This window comes from Mus caroli, unplaced genomic scaffold (genome assembly GCF_978045245.1).
Source record: "Mus caroli unplaced genomic scaffold, Mus_caroli_1 scaffold_5, whole genome shotgun sequence".
Taxonomy (NCBI): domain Eukaryota; kingdom Metazoa; phylum Chordata; class Mammalia; order Rodentia; family Muridae; genus Mus; species Mus caroli.
The window spans coordinates 124,564,590-124,589,248 of record NW_028227260.1 but is presented as its reverse complement, the minus strand read 5'-3'; positions in this window follow the sequence as shown (position 1 = coordinate 124,589,248).

The following is a 24,659-nucleotide window of genomic DNA, read 5'->3' as shown; positions in this document are numbered from 1 at the left end:
TAACTTGCCAATGTGTCACCTAACATCTCTATTTTCTTCTGTATAAAAAGTTTGATGCTCGATTTGACAAATTACATTCAAATTCAGCATACTCCCTTGTGTCCTGTCTTTTTTTTTTTTTTTTGAGATAGGGCTTCTCTGGGTAGCCTTGGCTGTCCTGGAACTCACTCTGTAGACCAGGCTGGTCTTGAAAGCAGAAATCCTCCTGCCTCTGCCTCCTGAGTGCTGGGATTAAAGGTGTGTGCCACCATGCCCTGCTTGTGTTCTGTCTATCACCCCATTTTTGCAGACTCTATGCTCATCTGTCAGAGACCCTGATTCCCACAAATTGAGGGGAGGTGACTAGGCCCAGTCCATTGCAACCTTTCCTTGCTGACTTTTGTCAAACTTTTATTTCTCTAAGCAACTTGCTTAAAATGAAGCATCTCTTTAGATGGCTCTAATAGTCTTTTGAACACTTTGGTCATTTTAGCACAGCAAGTGTTTGTGATGTCTTGTTGGGCAAGAAACATGCACTTCAGTGGTTTTTGATCCATCTTCCAAATATTACATTATATTTCTTCTTAATTTGTTTACCTTCATATAAATATACTGTAATCACATCTTTTTGCTGCCCCATCTCCTCTCCAGTTCATTACATCTGCATGTTCCTGTTTAAATTCATGACTTTTTCTTTAATTACTACTAATAATTGTATTATACTTTTAAAAAGTACTCTTTTGCTACTCATAATCTTGAGTAACACAGAAAATGTAATAAAAACAAAGTTGTTTACAGAAAAAATGTCTAGAAGACTAGTACCAACAAGTACCTCTGTAATATTCATTTTAACTGTGGAGGCCATGCTAACTACCTATATGACCTTGGGGTTATGCACCTTTGCATTACATCTCAGCTCAGCTGTTTCTTTGTATTAATTCTGTTATATTTAACATTTTTGTATCTCGTATTTGTCACTTCTTTGTTATTTGAATGATAAAAATATGTTTGTATAAAGATTGCTGAGTCATTCTTTTTTTTAATTTTTAATATTTTTATTACATATTTTCCTCAATTACATTTCCAATACTATCCTAAAAGTCCCCCATAGCGCCCCCCACTTCCCTACACACCCATTCCCATTCTTTTGGCCCTGGCGTTCCCCTATATTGGGGCATATAAAGTTTGCAAGTCCAATGGGCCTCTCTTTACAGTGATGGCCGACTAGGCCATCTTTCGATACATATGCAGCTAGAGACAAGAGCTCCAGGGTTCTGGTTAGTACATCATGTTGTTCCAACAATAGGGTTGCAGATCCCTTTAGCTCCTTGGGTACTTTCTCTAGCTCCTCCATTGGGAGCCCTGTGATACATCCAATAGCTGACTGTGAGGATCCACTTCTGTGTTTGCTAGGCCCCAGCATAGTCTCACAAGAGACAGCTATATCAGGGTCCTTTCAGCAAAATCTTGCTTGCGTATGCAATGGTGTCAGCGTTTGGAAGCTGATTATGGGATGGATCCCTGGATATGGCAGTCTCTAGATGGTCCATCCTTTCATCACAGCTCCAAACTTTATCTCTGTAACTCCTTCCATGGGTGTTTTATTCCCAATTCTAAGAAGGGGCACAGTGTCCACACTTTGGTCTTCCTTCTTCTTGAGTTTCATGCATTTAGCAAATTGTATCTTATATCTTGGGTATCCTAAGTTTTGGGCTAATATCCACTTATCAGTGAATACATATTGTGTGAGTTCTTTTGTGATTGTGTTACCTCACTCAAGATGATGCCCTCCAGGTCCATCCATTTGGCTAGGAATTTCATAAATTCATTCTTTTTAATAGCTGAGTAGTACTCCATTGTGTAAATGTACCATAATTTCTGTATCCATTCCTCTGTTGAGGGACATCTGGGTTCTTTCCAGCTTCTGGCTATTATAAATAGGGCTGCTATGAACATAGTGGAGCATGTGTCCTTTTTACCGGTTGGGACATCTTCTGGATATATGCCCAGGAGAGAGCCTAAACACTATTACAACTTTCAGCTGTATATCTGACAAAGATTTTGATTTTTTACTCGGTATTCTGTAGGCTGCTTCATTACAAGGGTGATGCTACCCATGAATTTACAAAAAGACTTTATCTTTAAGCAGTCTTCTTTCTTAATTATGTATTAATGTGTGTGCTACAGTCTTGTTTAGAAAGATCTTCCCTATGTGAATGAGTTCAAGCATATTTTGTATTTTCTCCTTTATCAGATCCAAAGTGTCAGGCTTTATGTTGAGTCCTTGATCCTTTTGGAGGTTTGTTTTGTGCAGGTTTATTCTAGCATTATTATTGCTGTGATGAAACAGCAATACTAAAATGAGGTTGTGGAAGAAAAATGTTATTTGGCTTTCATATCTTGGGTCATGACCCATTGAGGGAAGCAAAGCACAAACACAAACAGGACAGAAACCTGGATGTAAAAGCTGATGCAGATATCAAGGAATAGAGCTGCTTAGGTGGTACATCATATGGTTCAGTAATCCTTCTTTCCTACCTCAAACTTGATAATGATGTTCCACCTACAATGCTAAGACAGTCCCTCCTGAATCCATCAGAAAATACTTTTCTCAGGGTATAGAAAGTACACTTTATTATTTTTATTACATTTTTACTTCTTGTAATGATTTTCCAATTTTCTTATACATTGATAATATTTTTCTGCTCCTCCAAGTCACCCTAGATCATTTTCTACTCCCCACCCACCTACCTTTAATTTCTTTCTATAAATTAATAATCTCATTTATAACAAGAACCCCTCATAACCAAGTCACCCCGACATACACCCTACCAAACTGTAAGCAAAGCTTAAACAATAAAATAACAAATACACAAACAAAACCAGAAACAAACAAGTAAACAAAACCTGTGAACTCCATATGTTGGTCAGCTCCTCTTGAACACAGGGTCTGTCTGTGAGTGGGGTGGAGATAACCAGTGTCACACTATTAGAAAAAATAGATATACTCTCTTCCAGAAGGTGTAAGTGACTATTCAGTCGTTAACCTTTACCCTAGTGGTTAGGTTTTCATTCATTCATTCACTCACTCATTTTTTAAAAAGTATAGTATGATAAAACAAATCTATCATAATGAAGTTGAGCAAAGTAAATTAACAGAAAGGAAGGAGACCAAAAAGAAGGCAGAAAAATCAGAGGCCCACTCACTATTACACTACAGAATCCTATAAAAACACTGCACTGGGAAACATAATATATACTGAGGAGCCCTGATGTGCACCTGTGCAGATCTTATGCTTGTTGTTTCAGTCTCTGTGAGAGACTGAACTTTACTCATATTGATTTAGAGGGCCTCTTCTTAATGGTTGTCCTCCATCTCAGGAAATCAGGGTGAAGTTTCCTCACAAAGCTAGATCTAGATCTACAAAATGATCTGCTATACTACATTTGGATATATTCCCAAAGCACTCTATATCCTATGACAGATGCCTGCTTATCTGTGTTCATTTGTACTCTATTCAGAGAATACAACCATCAGAAACAGCCTAAATAGACATCAACTAATGAATGGATGAGCAAATGTTGTACATGTATACAATGGACTAAAAGCTGCTGAAATGAAATTATTAAATTTAAAGGCAAATGGATGAAGCTGGGAACAATCTTTCTGGCTGAGGTAATTCAGACCTCCCAATGTCTAATGTTACATGTTTTCTTCTCTTATTTATTGTTGTTGCCATAGAATCTTTAGCTATTTAGGGTTCATTTGAAATACCCATTAGAAATAAGATAATTAGGAAGGGAATTTGAAGGAGGAAGATTTCAATGGTGAGGGAGTACAATAAACTACCATAGAGGGATAATGGGGAATAAATGAAACATGAAGGGCTAAATGGCTTGGGGAATAGCAGCAGTAGAGTAGAGAAATTAACACAGTGATAAATTATAAATACTAAATTCCTTTTTGAAAAAGTTATTCAAAATTCTCCAATTAGTATATGAGCTTCTTCAAATATATATAATATACATAAATATATTATATACTTAATATATAATATATGTAAATACAAATATGCATAACATTTTAACTGCTATTATAGACCATTAACAAGTAAAAGTCTCAATGCCAGGAGTTTACTCTTTTGAAGTTCTAGATAAGTTGAGGTTGCATAGACTCCCAAACATTTCAGCCTATAGACAATGCTCTTTGTTGCCTGCACATCCCAGAACATGACAGTATGGCTATGGCTAAGGACACTATTTGCATTATAGAACATAGAAAAATAAAACTGGAACTGACCTAGAATCTTAATCAATACTGGCTAGCTTTCATAGTACACCAAAGTGCTGGTCATGCTGCAAATGGATACAAGTAATCATCAGGTTTACTCATTGGCATATCAACTTTCTCAACATTTGATGAAATAGTGGTATGAACATTTTGGGAAGGCTACCTATTTTCTTATTGGATTTATTAGTCTCAGTACATAAAATGAAACCTATGCAGGACATCATCACTGGGTACCAAGAACCTGTCTGTAAATAGTTCATAGGCCCTGAATGACAACTTATCACTAATATTCTGATAAATGAATACAGTATTAAAATGGTTGTTAATTACTTATCACTATAGCAATAGATTACTACACCTCTTCAAACATGGTTCTTTTAAAAATATAAACCTTTTATTGTATTTTTCTACAATTTTTATTTATTTATTTATTTGATATTCATTCATTTTATATCATGCTCACTGAAACCTGCTTGTCATACCTTCTCCAATCCTTCCTGCTTTCCCTTCCCCTTCTGCTCTGAGCAGATGATCACACACCCCTAGGGAACTCCTCTCCCACTGAGTCCAGACATGGCATCTCAGTTAGAAGAACATATGCCACATACAAGCAAAAGCTCTTGGGATAAATCCTGTTCCGGTTGTTTAGGATCCACATGAAGACCAAGCTGCACATCTACAACATATGCATGGAAAGGTCTAGGCCTTGCCTGTGTATGTTCTGTGGTTGGTGTTTCAGTTACAGAAGGTTCTTTTGGCAGTAGATGTGGCTTAACACATAGACCCAAAATTGATCAAGAATATGACATTGAGGACTCATTTGCCTTACTGGAACATTTATACACAGATATGGTGGATGAATACCGAATATATTTTCTGGATACAATACACCATTTCTAAGTATGGGCTCACAGCAGTTGTGACTACATGTACATCTGTGAAAGTTCAAGCTAGACAAAAGTCACAGTGTGCAAGAGGGTGGTGCACGTGCCATTTTATTCCTAGCTAAGGAGATATTAGCAAGTTATGGCTGCTAGGTATGGAAGAGTCAGTTTTCTTTAAATGTGTGTCGCTGGTAGGTCAACCACACTCTGGCAGAGTACATATCCAAAAATATATTGGCAGCATAAATTAGTCGTGAGTACACAGAATAGGGTGGATAAGGTGTGTGGATCTGGAAGGGATTAAGAATGTAGCAAAATAAAATCAAAATACATTGTATTAAATTCTGTAAGAACTAATAAAATTTTAAAAAGTCAACAACAAAATTAAATTAAATTAGAAATTAGGTGCACATTTTAGCTCTTAAAGTGTACTATCATGCAGTTAACGTGCTACTGATTTTCTCACGTAGAATTAAATTAACAGTGGGATTAGATTTAAATATATATTTTTCTGACTCTAGAAATTTTTAGAATCAGGACAGCTAGGATACAAATATGGAGCACATTTCTAAGTGCTTTACCATAATTAAATGTGTTGGGAGTTTTCAAAAAATTACTAAGTAGTCCCAAATTAACATGTATAATATTCAGTATATTGTTGTGCATAGTCAGAATACAGGAAAATATCTGCAGTAACACAGAAAATATGTATTAGGCAGTTTTCTCTAAGATTTTACCGATCCTATTGTGAAGGAAGAGTTGAAGGTGATAAATAATAAATAATGTATAGTAAGTGAAGCGTAATTAACCTGTATAGGCTCTAATACAAGAATCAGGAGGCAGAGAAGTCAATTTAGAAAGACTGGCTTGGTTAATGGAAGCAAGCCAGACCCTCACACATTGTTCCTTCCACTACCCCTAATTTATATGCCCATTTTATCCACTTATTTTCAGATCTTGAAATGCTTTTATTATCTTGGTTTTTGTTTGACTTTACTGATTTTTCTGATACTAAAGCACAGGCTAAAGCTGAGCGAAGCACTACCTCAGCATGTCCCCACCAAATAGCGATATATATTGACTCTCTGTCAAACATCAAACTGATCTTTTAAATTGCTTTGATGACTTATAAGGCTGTGTTTACTGTAGGCCTAGGTTTATTATATAATGGCTAGCACTTGTGGCTTATAATGGACTGAACAGATTTTTTGGAATTGAGTACTTTATCACTTGCAAAGAAATGAAAATCTGACACCACCTTTGACTTTGGCCCTGGTTGAAGAACAAATACTGTTAACTTACTTGTAAATACATCATAGTACATAATTTAAAAAAAAAAGTTAGAGTAGGAATATCATGGGTAAAAATAAAGCAAATGAGTAGGCATATTTTCTCTTCTCCCTGATTTCATTACTACAGGATAATGGAGATAGGTGATTACGATGAATATTTGAAAGTGCAAGCCCTAATAAATAGAGTATATTATAGAGTTACTACTGTCTATAAGAATGCTGGGGATGTGAGTAAACTCTACTCATCTTCATTTGAGTAAAGCCTAACGTTCACTGTTGAATTTGCTATTACATTAGTTTCTTTGCTAAAGCTAACAAGTATTAATCCAGTCTGAAAATGTGTCTTCCTGCAGTGCTCTATGCACAGTATTCATACTGCTTGCAATACACTATCCTAAACTCTGACCATTTAGCAGCTACAATGACTATTTTAAGCAAACCAACTTTAAACTTAACCCACTTAATTTTCTTTTAAAGCACACAAAATAGTAACAGCATTGTGTTTTTTAGGTGTAATTTCAATTTCATGTAGTTATATTCTTGGGCAAATGAAAGAATAAATTGTGCTTTATCAAAACTTTTCTTTATTTTCCTATACATATGTATGTGATCATGTATGCAAACATATACATAAACACATACATACATAACAATTTTTTCTTGTGAAATAAGAGGAAAGTTTACTTTTTGGTAACAGGATAGCATTACTCAACTTCTTAGTTTAAAGATATAGTGTAAGAAAAACTCTACATATCACATGATTATGTGAAAAATATTAAATGAGTACTCAATATTGTGAATTTAATAACTCAGAAACTCCAGAAGTATATCATTTTTTCTGAACAACATTCTCCAGAGGGAGAGAGAGGAATATTTATGTGATAAGTATGAAGATGAAAGGCAGTTTTAGATAGACAATAGATAAGTGTATACCTATACACATACACGTAGATAACAGTGACTAATTAAGGGCATAAATTTATATGATTCTGGAAGGGGAAAACTAGAAACTAAAAGCCTTGAAATGTTCGGTATGTAGTTGAATCTAGGTTAAAAGCCATAGGACTAAGAAACCAGATAGTATAGTTCTCATTCTAAGACTGAAGGCTTGTAAACCTGACAGCTGCTGGTAAAATACCATGATTCCAAAGGCCAGAAAAATTTGAGTTTTGATGTCCATAGATAATATGATATTGTCATAGCTCCAGGAAATGTGTGTTATGATTCATCTTTTCTTTAAATTTTTGTTCTCTCCAAGCCTCTGGGTAATTGGATGATGCCAACATACACTGAGAAAATACAGGTCATTTATAGACATGTCCAGAGTTACCTATATCATTTATTTAGCTATTCCTTAATTTAGACAATTTGACACCTAAAATTAACCACTGAAAATTCTAATTTTAAGTAAAATATCAGTATTTAAAAAGGACAGTATTAGAGATAAAGAATGAAATATTTTGTCAGTAATCTTACCAGTAAGATAGGATCAAATCTGAAATTAATGCCCAAATTCAAATATAAAAACCAAATACCATATTTTTTCTCATATACTTGTCAGGAGTATGAGTGAGACATAAACTACTGAGTTTAAAGTCTCTTTTCTCACTTTGACTGGAAGACAAGGATTGATTTATTCATAAAGGAATCTGCAGCTTCTCACAAAATCTAAGTCTCATAATAAATTTCCCTTCTCTGTAGGATGTACATGCCCAAACCTGTGGACAATGTGTTAATTGAAAAGAAGAGAAGAGAATTAAAGCAACCCGACCAGTTTAGTCTCAGTAATTAATTCTACCATCTTCAACAATATCTTTAATATCTTTCTGCTATCTTCATTTGTCAAATTCAGCTTCTCACTCATGCTCACCTACGGAGAGGGTCAAATGAAATGACAAGTATGAAAACATTCTGAAAAACAAGATTTGTCATTCAGAGACAAACATGATACAAGATTTTTGTCATGTACAGAAAACTATTTCACTATGCTGCAGAGAGTTAATTTCAAATGAAAGGAGACTGGGGTCCATTCTCTGAAAGCTTGGGCTAACTTGCATAATCATCCTTTTATCCATCAGTGGAGCTCCTTCCAGCATTGAAAGAACCCTATAAATCTCACAGTTTCCTTCTTGCTCTACTTGCTGAATCAGTCTTTGTGAATGCATCCCCTCCAGTGTGTAATATTTTGAAGTAACTTTAAAGAAAACTCTGTGCCCAGAGATTGCTGATTCAGGAGAATGAATGAGGTGACAGAGATGTATTTGGACCAATTCTTTGACAGGAAGGTAGTCTAGCCAACACTACATGAATAAGGAGGCACCTGTTTGGCAAAAGAAAGCACATCACTTAAAAATCACATATATGTTTTTGATTTGGAAACATAGCATGTGGACTGAATATATATCATTGCACTTTAAAGGGACTATTCTCTGCATTCAAATAGGCCACATTTAATTTATGGTATATCATAAGCCCTAATCCCTATGCCTCCATACATAATATAATAGATTCTAGAAAATGCAGCCTTCAGTGTGCTATGCCACAATGCCACTGTACATGAAAACAAGAAAGTACCCTTTCCATCAGACATAAAATAAATCACAATTTTTCATAAATACGACTGATGACAAATAACTTTCTTTAACTAAAGAAAGTCATTATGTTGCAAGTAATTTATTCAGACTCATAGAGTTTAACTGGCAGACCCTTATATATATATTAGTAATTCTTGTCTTGAGTAAAACAGAGCTTTCCTGAATCTTTTTCACACTTATTAGCTACCACACCGAGATGACATATTAAAACATTATGCTGAAAGGAATCATCTTTTGACAGGAAAACACAGATATTGGTAATAGGTGTTAGGCTGTGAATGGTGGCATCAGAATATAATTTGAATGATTTCTTAAATCCAGCTTGTTAAAGAAATTCACTCAAGAATTTATTTAACATAAACTACTAGAATGCTTCTTAGAATAGTGTGTATTAATTTTTAAAAGGAAGCCAAACAAACTACAGTCCACTTAATCATTATTAATGTAACATAATTTCTCTATAAGTGTCAAATATGAACTTTCCTGGTAGTAGCTGGTTGATAAAAATAATGAATATTTTTATTCTAAAATAAGATTTCTGCAATGTTTCATTTTAGTGATTTTTTTTCTTGACAGAGAGAAAAATATACTGATATCTATTAGCATAAGTAAAAGGAAGAAATATTTGAGAATATAGTTAACTAATTTTGCCTAATATATTTTAATATTTATATAAGTAACATTTTATTGGGTTGATTCCCATGCAAATTCCAGTACTGAATTGATTAAAATTAATAGTAAGTTTGATTGTCCATCATCAAGTTCTATCCTGCATTATGATTTTTGTGAATTAAATTGAAGGCATTTTCATCTGTTTTCAGTAATGTTTTTATTCAGACATTAACATATATTTTTATTTCCTGAACTTAATGAAGGAAATAATGATGTACTTCCAATTGGAATTGCATCACCTGTTTGAAGTTAGACACAGTTGAATTCTCTGAAATCTTTTTCCAAAGCCATATTTAAACAACTGGTGTGCACATGGGCTGTTTGATAACACTATCTTATGTTTTTGAATCACTCTTCTGACTCTTCTTACTCAATGGAATCTTATTCCATGCCTTGACAGCAAAGTATATTTTACATATATAGCTATTACTTGATTGCATCCTATGTTGACATTTAGCCTTCTTCTGCTACAATCTTCTATCATAATCTGATAACTCTTTTTGTTTGTTTGTTTGTTTGTTTGTTTGTTTTTCGAGACAGGGTTTCTCTGTGTAGCCCTGGCTGTCCTGAAACTCACTTTGTAGACCAGGCTGGCTTCGAACTCAGAAATCCGCCTGCCCCTGCCTCCTGAGCTGGGATTAAAGGCATGTGCCACCACACCAGGCCCAAAAGGAAAGCATCATTGTTTCCCCAGGTTTCGAACCGGGGACATTTCATGTGTGAGGCGAATGTGATAACCACTACATTACAGAAACAACATTGTTAATAACTCTTAAATAGCTATTTTTCCCATCAGGACTACACGATCTCTGAATTCGCAGATTAGAAATAAAAAGTTTAAACTAGCGCAAGTTTCAGGTAACAGGTCAATATTTCAAGGAATAATCCTCTAATAACTAAATCTTAGATTTGATTATCAAATATAAAAGGTTATACAACTAAAAATGTAAAATCTTCAACAGAAAAGCAAGGTGTATGTAACAAATGATACCAATAAGGTATATCTAACAAAGATTTTTTTTTAATCAGATATTTTCTTTCTATACATTTCAAATTTCAAATGCTATCCGAAAAGTTGCCTATACCCTCCCCCGCCCTGCTTCCCTACCTACCCACTCCTGCTTCTTGGCACTGGCATTCCCTTGTACTGGGGCATTTAAAGTTTCTAACAAAGATTTTTCACGGAAGTTATTATATTAATGAATATTTAGAGCCTCTAACCTTACCTAGCAAATTAACTTACTTTCTATAGTTAGAAATATCTATTGCTTTACTTTATGATAGATGAGATAGTATTACAATAAGAATTAACATAATAAATAGTTACATATTTGATAGATTGCATATATCTCTTAAACCTAGTTTCATTCTATTTCAAAAATATGATGTTGTCAAACTAGCATTCTAAGAAATGTACTTTAAATATTATTAAGAGATAACATTTGAAATGTAAATAAAGAAAATATCAAATTAAAAAAGAGAGATTTCTTTATATAGTGTTTTATTTTCCAGTTTAAAAATATGTTCTTGAGTTTTTTTTTTTCCATTTACTTTTCTAACCTGAGACATAGGATATAAACTAAAGATTAATGTTTCTTTTTTCTAAATTAAGATCATATCATCTACCCATGTCAAGGAAGCAGGTAGACTAACTACAGACCTTCATCTTTCCCCACCATCCTGCAAGTTTAATCCCCTATTTGCATCTCTAATTTTTAGTACATCCATATGCTGCAGTCTCTATTCCTCTCACGCCCCAACTTCAGTTGATTATATAGATTTTTTCCTGAATATTTCTATGGGCATATCCCTTTGTATCTGTTCCCAACTCCAGTAGACATTCCCTGAGAACTTGCCAGACAAGTCTACTAGAGAAGCAAAAAGGCCAGAGAAGCAGGTAGGTGAGCATCAGATTTAGATGCTCTCTAGAAAACGCCACATCCAATGTCTCAGTATCATTCCTACTTTGTAGCAGACTACCTGCTGTTACTTCTCACTCTCCATCCTCATCCCCAGGGGCCTAAGCAAATCCCTGTGGAATACCATGATTTCCTTCCTCCTGAAAACTACTTCAACACAATCCTTCTAGCCAATTCCCACTCCGAAGTATCAGGTCCCAACACCTAGAAACACATTCTAATGACATTCAAAATTATCACGTCTAGCAGGATTTCAGAAGCATTTTCTACCTGGTCACCCCAAACCAGCTCACACTCCTAAGGTCTAGAGAAGGTAACAGAAGTGAGAAACAGAGTATCTACCTAGAGACAAGACCACATCCCAGTACCTAGAATTACAACCATTCCAATCTCAGATGCCTGGGCAAAAGGATAAAAAAACAATCAATAGCAGACAGGGCAATGTGTCTCCACTAGAACCCAGCAATCCTTCCACAGTATTCCTGAGAAACACAATATAGCTGAAGCACAAGACAAGTATCTTAAAACAGGTTTTTTATATAAAGCATCCTAAAGAAGAAGTGAATACATCTATTAAAGGAATCTATGAAAACACAAACAATGCATGGAAATAAATAAAACAGTATAAAACTAGAAAAATATAATGGAATCAATAAAGAAAATGCAAACTAAGAAAAATCTGTAAAGAAATATATAGTCTCTCTAAAAGAAACCTCTTGAAGCAAAGTTCAAGTGGAATGCAAGAAATGAAAGAATGAAAATCATGCACTGAAGACAAGATAGAAGAGGATACCTCAATCAAATAATGTTAAATTTAAAAATATCCAGGCAAAAACATGCAGTAAATCTGGGATATTGTGAAAAGGCAAAATATATGAATAATAGTAAAAGAGGAAGGATAGGCATCTCAGGTCAAAGGCACAGATTTTTTTTTTTAAATCATAAAAGGAAATTTCCATAAAATAAGGAATACCTATCAAGGAAGAAGAAGCATAGATCATAGCAAGTGGACTGGACCAGAAAAAAAAATGTCCCTTAGCAAAATGTAATCAAATCACTGCCATAACGAACAAGTAAAATATATTAAACGCTACAGGGGAACTTAATTAATAACATATAAAGGCAGAACTACTGTAGCAACATGACATCTCAATAGAGATGTTCAAAGCTAAAAGGACTTGGGTAGATGTTCTACAAACTCTAAGAGACCACAGAGGCCACTACTATAACCATCACATTTTTTATCACAATAGATTGAGAAAATAAAGAATTATAAAAGCAAATTTAAGCAGTATTTATCTACAGATCCAAATCTACAGGTGTTATTAGAAGGAAAACTTCAACCTGGTAAGGTTAACCACACATAAGAAAACAAGATAAATAAATTGTGCCAGGGCAGAAAATCAAAAGGGGCAGATGTTATAGAACAAGGCAAGAACAAAATAACAGTGGTCATCAAAAACTACTCATTGGTAACTTGAATAGAGAATGATACATTCAGTTTTCACATCCACTCTGTTACCTTGTCTTTTTAAATAGAATTGTTACCATACATGTTGAGAAACACACATCAACATTATGACATACAACAACCAGTAAAAAAGAGTGAAAAAATGATATTCCAAACAAATAGTCCTAAAAAGCATTCACTATAGCCATTTTAATAACTGATAAATTAAACTTCAAACAAAAACTAAGTAGAAGTTCACTAAATTCTAATCAAAGAAAAAAATCTACAAGGTATTCAATCTTGAATCTCCCATTGAAATTCATAACATCTCTGAACCATAGATAAAGCACGCATGTTCATAAAAGAAAGGCTTCTACAACATAAATCACATATTGCCTTTCATACACTGATAGTAGGTGATATCACTATCCCACTTTTGGCAATAAATAGACCATCTAAAAAAAAGCTGAACTTAATTGACGTTATGAAATAAATGGATTTAGTAGATATGTACAGAAGGTTTTACCCATAAGCAAAAAAATACCTTCTTCTCAGCACCTTGAACCTTCTTCAAAACTGACCACATACTCAGACAAGAAGAAAGTCTCAACAATTACAAGAAAATTGAAATAATATCCTACATCATATCAGAACACCACATATTAAAACTTGAATCAAAAATAGAAAGCTTACAAACTTATGAAAAACAAACAACTCACCACTGAATTAGAAATAGGGGACTAGGTATCCATCCCATATATAGCCATCAAACCCAGACACTATTGCATATGCCAGCAAGTTTTTGCTGACAGGACCCGACTTAGCTACCTCTTGTGAGGCTATGCCAGTGCCTGGCAAATAAAGAAGTGGATGCTCACAGTCATCTATTGGATGGAACACAGGGCCCCTAATGAAGAAGCTAGAAAAAGTACCCAAGGAGCTAAAGGGGTCTGCAACCCTATAGGAGGATCAACAATATCAACTAAACAGTATACCCCAGAACTATGTATCTAGTTGTATATGTGGCAGAGGATGGCCTAGTCGGCCATCAATGGAAGGAGAGGCCCTTGGTCTTGTGAAGATCTTATGCCTCTGTACAGGGGAATGCCAGGGCCAGGATGCAGGAGTGGGTGAGTTGGGGAGCAGCGTGAGGGAGGGTATAGGGGACTTTCGGGATAGCCTTTGAAATGTAAATGAAGAAAATATCTAATAAAAAATAAAAAAAGAAATTAAAAACATCCTAGAACTGAAAAAAATTGAAATCACAATATACTCAAACTTGTACTGAAATACAATCAGGATGTTTATAAGAAACAAGGTCGTTGTAACACGTGCCTACATAATGAAATGGGAGAGATCTCATACTAGTAACTTACTAGCTCTAGGAAAAATTAAAAAGGAAATCATACTCCAAAAATGTAAATGTCTAGAAACAATGAAACTCAGGAATGAAATCAATAAAATTGAAGCATAAAGATAATCAATATAAAAAGTTGATTCTTTAAGAATGTCAATAATATTGATAAACCCTTTTTCAAACTAAATACAAGGCAGAGAGAGAAAATCACGGCAGTTTGAAACAAGTTCCTAACTAACATCAATTAAATGGAAAGAACCCCAAAGCAATTCCACTATAATCAAAAATAAGACTGGTCAGTCTCTTCATATCTGGTCAATATAGTACTTGACATCTTTGCTTAAACAATAAGACATCTTAAGGAGATCAAGTGGACAAACTATAGCTATAGGTGGTATGACAGTATACATAAATGACCCTCAAAATTCTACCAGAAAACTTCTACAACTGATAAACACTTTCAGGAAAGTATTTGGATACACAATTATCACAAAATCAGTTGCTTTCCTATATACAAAAGAAAAGCAGACTATAGACAAGCTATGCAGAGAGTTAGGACCCATACATACTTTTTATTAATCACTGATACATTTTGTATGAATTTTGCCAATTAACCTTTTTTAAAGAACATATTTTAATTAGACAGAAAATGGCATCAAAATCATGTGAGTTATGTGTAGTAATGAGAAAATATATTCATAATAATTGGTATATAATAAACTCTTCCAAAAAGTATACTTTCTTCCTCAACATCATTTCTGAGTAAGACTTTTTGTCATCTGATAGCTTTAGACTATTTTTTTCATGATGATGAAAGATCATTAGTGACATGATTACTACAATGTTTTTTTGTTTTTTTGTTTTTTTGTTTTTTTTTTTTTTTTTTTTTTTTTTTTGGTTTTTCGAGACAGGATTTCTCTGTATAGCCCTCACTGTCCTGGAACTCACTTTGTAGACCAGGCTGGCTTCGAACTCAGAAATTCGCCTGCTTCTTCTTCCAGAGTTCTGGGATTAAAGGCGTGTTCCACCACGCCCGGCTACAGTGTGTTTTTGTTTTTGTTTTTGTTTTTGTTTTTGTTTTTGTTTTTGTTTTTGTTTTTGTTTTTGTTTTTGTTTTTGTTTTTGTTTTCATGTGATTTTGCCTGTGTTTGAGTGAACTTACACTGAGACAGATGATAAGAGTCCTTAAAACCAGATTCAGGTCCCAAGTGCAGTTAACCACTGAACTTGATGTCCAGCCTTAATTACTGAATGTTGACACATAAATACCAGAAAAATTCATGGGCAAAATACAATTTGTTTTATGCAAATATAGTAACTATCATATTAGCATAGTAATGAGAAATACCTGTCATTGATAATCTCCTGAAAATTTTCTGGAATATTCTACCCTTCATCTTAAAAGTGCAGTAGTGCTCTGCTACATGTATAAGAAGCAAAGAGGAAGGAGAGAGGGGTTATGAGATGGGGGCATTGTAGAGAGGTAACTGGGAAGGAAGATATCATTTGAAATGTAAACAAAATGATTAATAAAAATAAATATGAATATGGAGGAGTCTCTTACTGAGATGAAAATATACTAAAGTAAAATCACATGCCATATATGTTTGATTGAAATTTTAATGTAACAAAATTTGTCATTGTGGTAATTTGTCTGAAAATATGATCATGAAGCAAATAACATACAAACTGAGAGGGTATTCAAATAAAGGCAAGTAAGTTCAGTCAATGTAACAAAATTTTATTCATATAGTCACATACTCTTTATAAGTCCCGCACTTTCTAAGGAAATGGGGTTGTTGGTTTAGCTTCCTAACTTATCATGTGTAGTGTTTTTAAAGAGAATGTCAGGTGCTGTCGCCTTTTCTATGGTCCCATATCAACTACCTATTGACACAGATGTTCAGTTGATTGAAATTATGTCATACTCTTGGTAGGTAAGAAATCACAGGAACAGATTCCTTACAGATCATGAGCAGGAACCATGATCCTAACAGTATCATTTTTGATATATTAAAATTAAATGTACTTAGTTTTTTGGAGTATATGTCTGTATACACAAGATAAAATGGCCATCATATACAGTTTACATGACCTGTGGTGATAGAGTGAGAATAAAAGCTGCCATTGTCTTCACAGAATAGGTTACATTTTCTTTTTTCCCTGTGCTAATAGAACTAAAAATCTTTATTTTAATAATCATTTTATTGAGATTTGGGTATGTCCTAAAATTTGTTTAAAACACAGTCTTGTACATATATGTAGGCATGTAGGCTTCTAATCAAGAATCTACCTAGTATCTAATGACTACTATTAAGAAAATGGAATGTTCCTCATTTTATCTAACTGAATTATTTTTGGTAGGAAAATGATTGTTTTAATGTTTGAAATATAAGTGTATTAATTAATTATTAATTTTAAGTGAAGTTAATCATGATGTTAATAAATAGATAAGTTATTTAAAGTTTATCAAAACTAAGCAAAATTAATGGAAATAATGTATAAGGCTTTACTAAAAATTATTTCAAAAATTTACTTATTTCCTAGTCTATTTAGGGTCCAATTGCACATTCAACTCCAACTATGAGAGTAGAGGAATTTGTGGGCCTGGATTGAACTCAGAGTGATTTTCAGGACTTAAAACTGAGTGTAATATCTTTATAAACCTTGATGCTAATATATTTCATTATTATGTTTCTAATTATCTAGGAGTATATGACAATTCAAATATAAAATAATTAAGACAATTAAAACCGATTATCCTAAATATTACTTTAGACTGATGATTCAGAGATTGCTTACCTCAAGGGAGAATTCCCTCTTAAGTTTTCTAGGAAAAACAAAACCAAACAAAAAAAGCAGGTGGTGCTATGAGGTTTTTCTTATTGTACTTGTTTTCATTGTTGTCTATTATAAAGCTATTCCTATAATTCACATTGAAGATTCACAGAACAGAAAATAAAGTGATTTTAAATTGTCTTTCTCTTTCTTTTTAAAGTGGAAGGCAGTTTACTTGGAAGAACTTTATTCGCTCATTTCCCTTTTACTCTCTAGAAGGTCTCCACATTTTTTATTGGATATTTTCTTTATTTACATTTTAAATGTTATCCCCTTTCCCAGTTTCCCCCTGGAGCCCCCCTCATCCCATCACCCTCTCCCTAATTTTATGAGGGTGCTCCCCCACCCACCCACCTACTCTCACTTCACCACCCTGTCATTTTCCTACATTGGGGCATCAAGCCTTCCCAGGACCAACGGCCTTTTCTCCCACTGATGTCTGACAAGGTCATCCTCTACTAATGATGAGTGATTTTAAAAATGTGTTCAATGAAGAATGCTCTACTTTCATAAAACAAATTCTGTATAGATCCTAAATCTCAGTATGGCCCAGAGAAGGTGAGGATCAGCTTTCTTCTCTCAAAAGTCTGGAGATTAAGTGTGTTGATAAAATTGCAAGTAAATTCTTATATTTCTTTAAAATTTTTCATTATAATCATATTTCTGAAAAGTATTTTTGGTAAAAATCACTATCATTTAAGAGATTAAACTCCTTTGGTAAATAATCAAGATTCAAATTCTATACTACAGTGGAAAAGAGGCCTTAAAATAATAATTACAGTAATTCAATGACATGGGAATGAAAATAAGGTGCATTAGAGATATGTTATGAAAGACTCAACATGTTAATGGTTTGGTGGTATAAAAACATAGAGGAAAAACACAGCAATCAGGAATGTTTCTTGAATGTTTAGCTATAGTAAATGAGCACATGATGGACACATTTAAGCTAAGAAAGAAACAACAACTGAATATAAGAAACAAAGTTTTAGCAGTAACCTGAGAGTTAAACACAGATATTTGTAAAGTCATCGACATCTAAGATCCATGTTAAAACTTAGTATTGGCTATGATCATTTAGAAAATGCCTTTAGGTGTTGGGGAAAAGGGGGAGGTGGGAAGGGATAAGGAATTTTTGGAGGGGAAACCAGGAAAGGGGATAACATTTGAAATGTAAATAAGGAAAACATCTAATAAAAAAAAAGAAAAAGAAAAGAAAATGCCTTTAGAAGGTATATACCTATTCTCACCAGAATCTTCACTGATACAGGACAACTGACAGTTGACTCAATAGAAAATATCAGTATATATATATATATATATATATATATATATATATATATATATATATCCATTAACCATACATGTTTGTGAATAATTGGTGAATTATTTTTTGTGAATAATTCTACATCAATAGTTATGAATTTTCAGTTCTGTAGGAGCTAGAAATTCAATAAAAATTTAACTCCTATAAAGAAAGAGAAGATTTACCTCAACATACCAAAGATGGCCCTTAAATGTGTTGATTTAAACCTTCTTTTATCCAGCCACATGCAATGTCATTAATTACAGAGAACTCCTCACAGAAGATTTCCAAATGATGTGTTTCTGTTTTTTTTTCTTTCTGAATTTGAGACAATTGAAGAAGTATCACCTATTTCTACTTAATGTCTATATTTTTGTCTTAATCTTACCCTCCACCTCTGTGACTAAAATAAACCAATTGTTGAGCAGCTTTTGAGTAGTTTACCATGACTATATTGTCCTAGCCTAGCTCTAAGGCTTTAAGAGTGTGCTTTAAGCAATCAGCATCCTGTCCTTCTTATATGTCTTGCCTTCTTGATTGTCTGTTTTGAAACTTCATCATCTCTTCATTTTTCTTTTTTTTTTTTTTTTTTGAATCTGAAACTGATAATGCTGTATTTAGAAAGACTTGAAAGCAGACATTAGGCTATTTACTTACTCTCACCCCGTGAAAACTCTTTTGTTTGTTTGTTTGTTTGTTTGTTTTATTTTGTTTTTTCCAGACAGGTTTTCTCTGTATAGCCCTGGCTGTCCTGGAACTCACTTTGTAGACCAGGCTGGCCTCGAACTCAGAAATCCGCCTGCTTCTGCCTCCCAAGTGCTGGGATTAAAGGCGTTGTGCCACTATGCCCGGCCTGTGAAAACTCTTAAAACTAAGAAAGTCAGTTTCTTTAGCGTTGGATAGCTGCATTTATATTCATATTATATAATATATTTAGTTTCATGTAGGTATATTTTCTTTTTTTTTTAATTTACTTTTTTAATATGTTGAGAATTGAATATGATTATCTTTGTCCCATTAATCCATTTAATCACTTCACATCCTGATCACAGAAACCCTGCTACCAGTCCTCCCTTCATACAGCTCCTCTCTGCAAACCCCCCTTCTACTCTGAGAAAGGCGAGTTCCCCCACCCTTTGCTGTACCAACCCACCCTGGCACATCAAGTCACTGCAGGACTAGGTATATCCTCTCCCACTGAGGCCAAACAACGTAGGCCAGTTAGGAGAACAGGATCCACATCAGGCAACAGTCAGAGACAACTCTCAATCCAATTCTTGGGGTGGTCACATGGAGACAAAGTTGCACGTATGCTATATATGTGCAGGGTCCTAAGTCAAGCCTGAGCTTGCTCTTTGGTTGGTGGTTCAGTCTTGGGGACCCCCGATGTGTCCAGGTTAGTTGACTCTGTTGGTTTTCTTGTCGAGTCTGTATCCCCTCTGGGTCTCTCAATTCTTTCCCCAACTTTCCAAGATCGTTCCCACAAGACTTCCTGAACTCTGTCTAATATTTGGCTATGGATCTCTGCTTTAGTCAGCTGCTTGGTCGAGCCTCTCAGAGAACAGATTTGCTAGAGTCCTGTCTACAAATATTACAAAGTATCGTTAATAGTGTCAGGGATAGCAAGATTTTGCTGAAAGGACCCAGATATAGATGTCTCTTGTGAGACTATGCTGGGGCCTAGTGAACACAGAAGTGGATGATCAAAGTCAGCTATTGGATGGATCTCAAGGCCCCTAATGGAGGAGCTAGAGAAAATACCCAAGGAGCTAAAGGGAACTGCAATCCTATAGGTGGAACAACAATATGAACTAACCAGTACCCTGGAGCTCTTGTGTCTAGCTGCATACGTATCAAAAGATGGCCTAGTTGGCCATCACTGGAAAGAGAGGCCCATTGGACATGCAAACTTTATATGCCCAGTACAGGGGAATGCCAGGGCCAAAAAGTGGGAGTGGGTGAGTAAGGGAGTGGGGTGGGTGAGTATGGGGGACTTTTGGGATAGCATTGGAAATGTAAGCGAGGAAAATACCTAATAAAAATTATAAAAAAATAGTGTCAGGGACTAGTGTTTGCCTATGGGGAGGGTCTCAAGTTGTTCCAGTTATTGGTTGGATATTCCTTCAGTCTCTGCTCCATCTTTGTCCCTGTATTTCTTGTTGGTAGAACAAATGTTAGGTTGAATATTTTGTGGATCGATTGGTGTCTTTATCCCTTCACTGGGAGTCAAGAGAAAGAGGAGCATAGTCTTGAATGCATTGGCACAGGAGAGAATTTCCTCAACAGAACACTGACAGCTCACACACTAAGATCAACAATGAATTAGTGGGACTTCATGAAACTGAAAAGCTTCTGTAAAGGCAAAGGACACTGTCAGTAGGACAAAACAGCAGCACATAGAATGGGAAAAGATTTTCACTAACTCTGTATCTGACAGTGGGCTAATATCCAAAATATATAAAGAACTCAAGAAGTTATATGTGAATAAACCAAATAACCCAATTAAAAATGAGGTACAAAGGTAAACAGAGAACACTTAAGAGAGGAACCTCTAGTGGCCATGAAACACTTAAAGAAATGTTCAATGTCCCTATTCATGAGGGAAATGAAAATTAAAATTATACATTATACCCATCAGAAGGGTTAAGATCAAAATCTCAACTGATAGTAGATGCAGGTGAGCAAGAGGAACAAGGGAAACATTCTTCCATTGCTAGTGAGAGTGCAAACTTATGCAACCATTCTAGAAATCAATTTGGAGGTTTCTCAGAAGACTGGGATTAGTTCTACCTCAAGACCCAGCTATACTGTCACTCCTGGACATATATTCAAAGGTGCTCCCCTACCCCACAGGGGCATTTATTGAACTATGTTCATAACAGCTTTATTTGAAATAACCAGAAACTGGAAACAACCTAGATGTTTCTCAACTAAAATTGGATACAGAAAATGGGGCATATCTACACAATGGAATACTACTCAGCCATTAAAACAAAGACATCATGAATTTCTCATGCAAGTGGATAGAACTACTATCATGTTCAGTGAGGTAACCCAGACTCAAAAGGACATGCATGGTATGTACTCAGTTATAAGTGGATATTAGCCATAAACTACAGGATAGCCATGTACTAATATACAGAGCCAAAGAAGCTAAATAACAAGGAGGGCATGAAGGGGGATCTTTGAATTTCATTCAGAAGGTAGATAAAATAATCAATGGAGGTGGATGGAAGGAGGGAACTGTGTGGGAGTGGGGATATGGAGGGGAACAGTGTGTAGGATTAGGTGTAGGCAGAGCCAAGAAAGTGATGGCTGAGAAAGTGAGCAGAAATAGGTAGTAAGATGTCCATTTCTGGCAGCAGTCAAGGAGGAATGGGCAGCACTTTCACCAAAAGTGCTGTTCTCAGAGGATAGCCGGGATCTCTAGAAGAGTTAGTTACTGTGGGAGCTGACTAGGTGTCAGAAGAGAATCTACTAGTCCCAGAGCCGAGCTGGATCAAGCTTGCATTTTTAAAATTAGGTGCAACAGTACATCTCAAGGAGGTGTCAGAGACCAGAGATGTGGTTTGGGGGAGGCTCCAGGAAGTCTATGAAGGTGACCCTAGCTGAGATTCCTAGCAGTGGAGCATAGGGAGACTGAAGTGGCTACCTCCTGTAGCCAGATTGGACTCCCAGTGAAGGGATAAAGACACCAATCGATCCACAAAATATTCAACCTAACATTTGTTCTACCAGTAGGTATATTTTCTAATGAAATTTTGTTTTTAAAACGCTATACATATTTTCAAGTAGAAATGTTTCAGTATCAGAGAGGAAGATTTAAATGCAATATCATTTTAGTAATAGTGTATTTTAAAAAAGAAAATTCAGCTTATGATGTTTTAAAGCATCCATACTTTTCATTTAACTCTATAATTTGATTTTCAGAGTTTGAAATTACTGATATTGTTTGAGATAGATTGCATATTCAATATATGTACTTCTTATGAGAGACAGTAACTATATTATGAGAAATTAAATTCAACAAAATTTATTTCTCCAAAATAAGTTTGATTTTATTACAAAATGTGTCTGCAATCAAATTTCTCATGTGTAGGGAGATGATAGAAAACCCTGTTCCTTCTTATTAAAAGATCGATACAGTAGGCTACAGGATATAGTCTCTCGACTATTCTCTAGCTCATATTTCATAATGCCTGAACTATGATTTTTTAAAAATCTACTTTGATCCCTATCAATGATACCTAAATGCATGCCATCCTTCATTTCTATTCCTATATCTGGCAATGACCATCAACTGAACATGATGAAATACAATCTAAAATTTGAAAATGTATTGAGACATTAAGTTAGAAAGTAGGTTTTTCAGAGGATTCCACTCTTGCCATTCCTATTTACTGTTGAAAAATTTATATAACATACTCTGATCTTGCATTTTCCCTTTCTCTCTTTAAAAACAGACAAGCAAACAAATAAAAACAAAACTAAAATAACTACACAGACACCCAGACACTGACACATACACATAAATACTCACACAAGCAATACAAACAGAAGTGAAAATATAAAGCTAAAGGCCAGTAAGACAAAAATATATTTCTAAGCAAAACAATTTAAGTAAAAAAAAAAAAAGGAAAGAAAGAAAGAAAGAAAGAAAGAAAGAAAGAAAGAAAGAAAGAAAGAAAGAAAGAAAGAAAGAAAGCTTACAAACGTACCATTGAGTTCCAATTTGGCATGATTTCTACTATTACATGTTATTACTATACCCAATCAGACTCCTTTGCTAGCAAGTATCTAATGCAAATACATTCTTGGTTATGAGTAGGAGCCTATGTTCAAACTCCCCTCGGAATGCTGTAAATGTACTTCTAAGAGAAAACAGTTATTTTAATTTCATTATGTCTTTGTCCATAGTAGATAAAAGGGAAACAATGCACATGAGTAAATGAGAGGAATAGACAGTAGCAGATAGTTTTTTTGTTTTTCTTTTCTGTTTTGTTTTTACAGAGAATATATCAATTCTTGATTTTATGAATAAGTTGAATCCTTGTTTACTGATTTAAAATACACAAAAATGCTGATGATATAAACTTATCAAACTATTGGTATTAATATATTACAATCTCATTTGCATAAATATACACAAATGAAATATCACTGGGATTTTGGAGATTTTAAGTTTATTTTAGGAGAGAGAATTTTCTTACTTTTTATTGTGAAGCTTTCACATTATTTGAAATATTTACTTTGTTCATAGTAAGCATGACATTTTGAGGGACTAAAAGAATTAAAAGGGAACTTGGGGCAAAAAGAAATATTTGTTAAATGTTCTTGATTTACCTTAAGGCAGTAGGCATTGCCACGCCTCTATCTTTTAAGATTCCTTGCCAGATAAGCATTTTATCTTCTTCCTGAATGAAGAGAATATTAACCATAATTTTTATCTTATTTTAGTAAATTATATCATTGTATTTCTAATATACAAAATCGCAGACTTATTTATTCTTAAAGAAACTGGGTTTAAGAACTTAAATATATCGTTAAATATGACAAATTTGTGGAATGAACTTAGTTCACTCTATGTCTTATCATTATGTATATTTTTACCCACAAATCATATAGTTAAAAAAGAAATTGTGAAACACGATGTAATTCAGAACATCATGTAAGAATTTATGAGATTATTTTTTTCTTTTTTTAAATTAGATATTTTATTTATTTATATTTCAAATGTTATCTCCTTCCCTAGTTTCCCCTCTGAAAATCCCCTATCTCCTTCCCCCTCCCCCTCCTCCCTAGCCCACCCACTTCCACTTCCTGGTCTTGGCATTCCTCTATCCTGGGGCTTAGAACCTTCACAAGACCAAAGGCCTCTCCTCCCATTGATGACCAACTAGGCCATCCTCTGCTACATATGCAGCAAGAGCCATGAGTTCCACCATGTGTTTTCTTTGATTGGTGGTTTAGTCCCAGGGAGCACTGGGGCTACTGGTTAGTTCTTATTTGTGTTCCTCCTTTGGGACTTCAGACCTCTTCAGATCATTGGGTACTTTCTCTAGCTCCTACATTGGGGA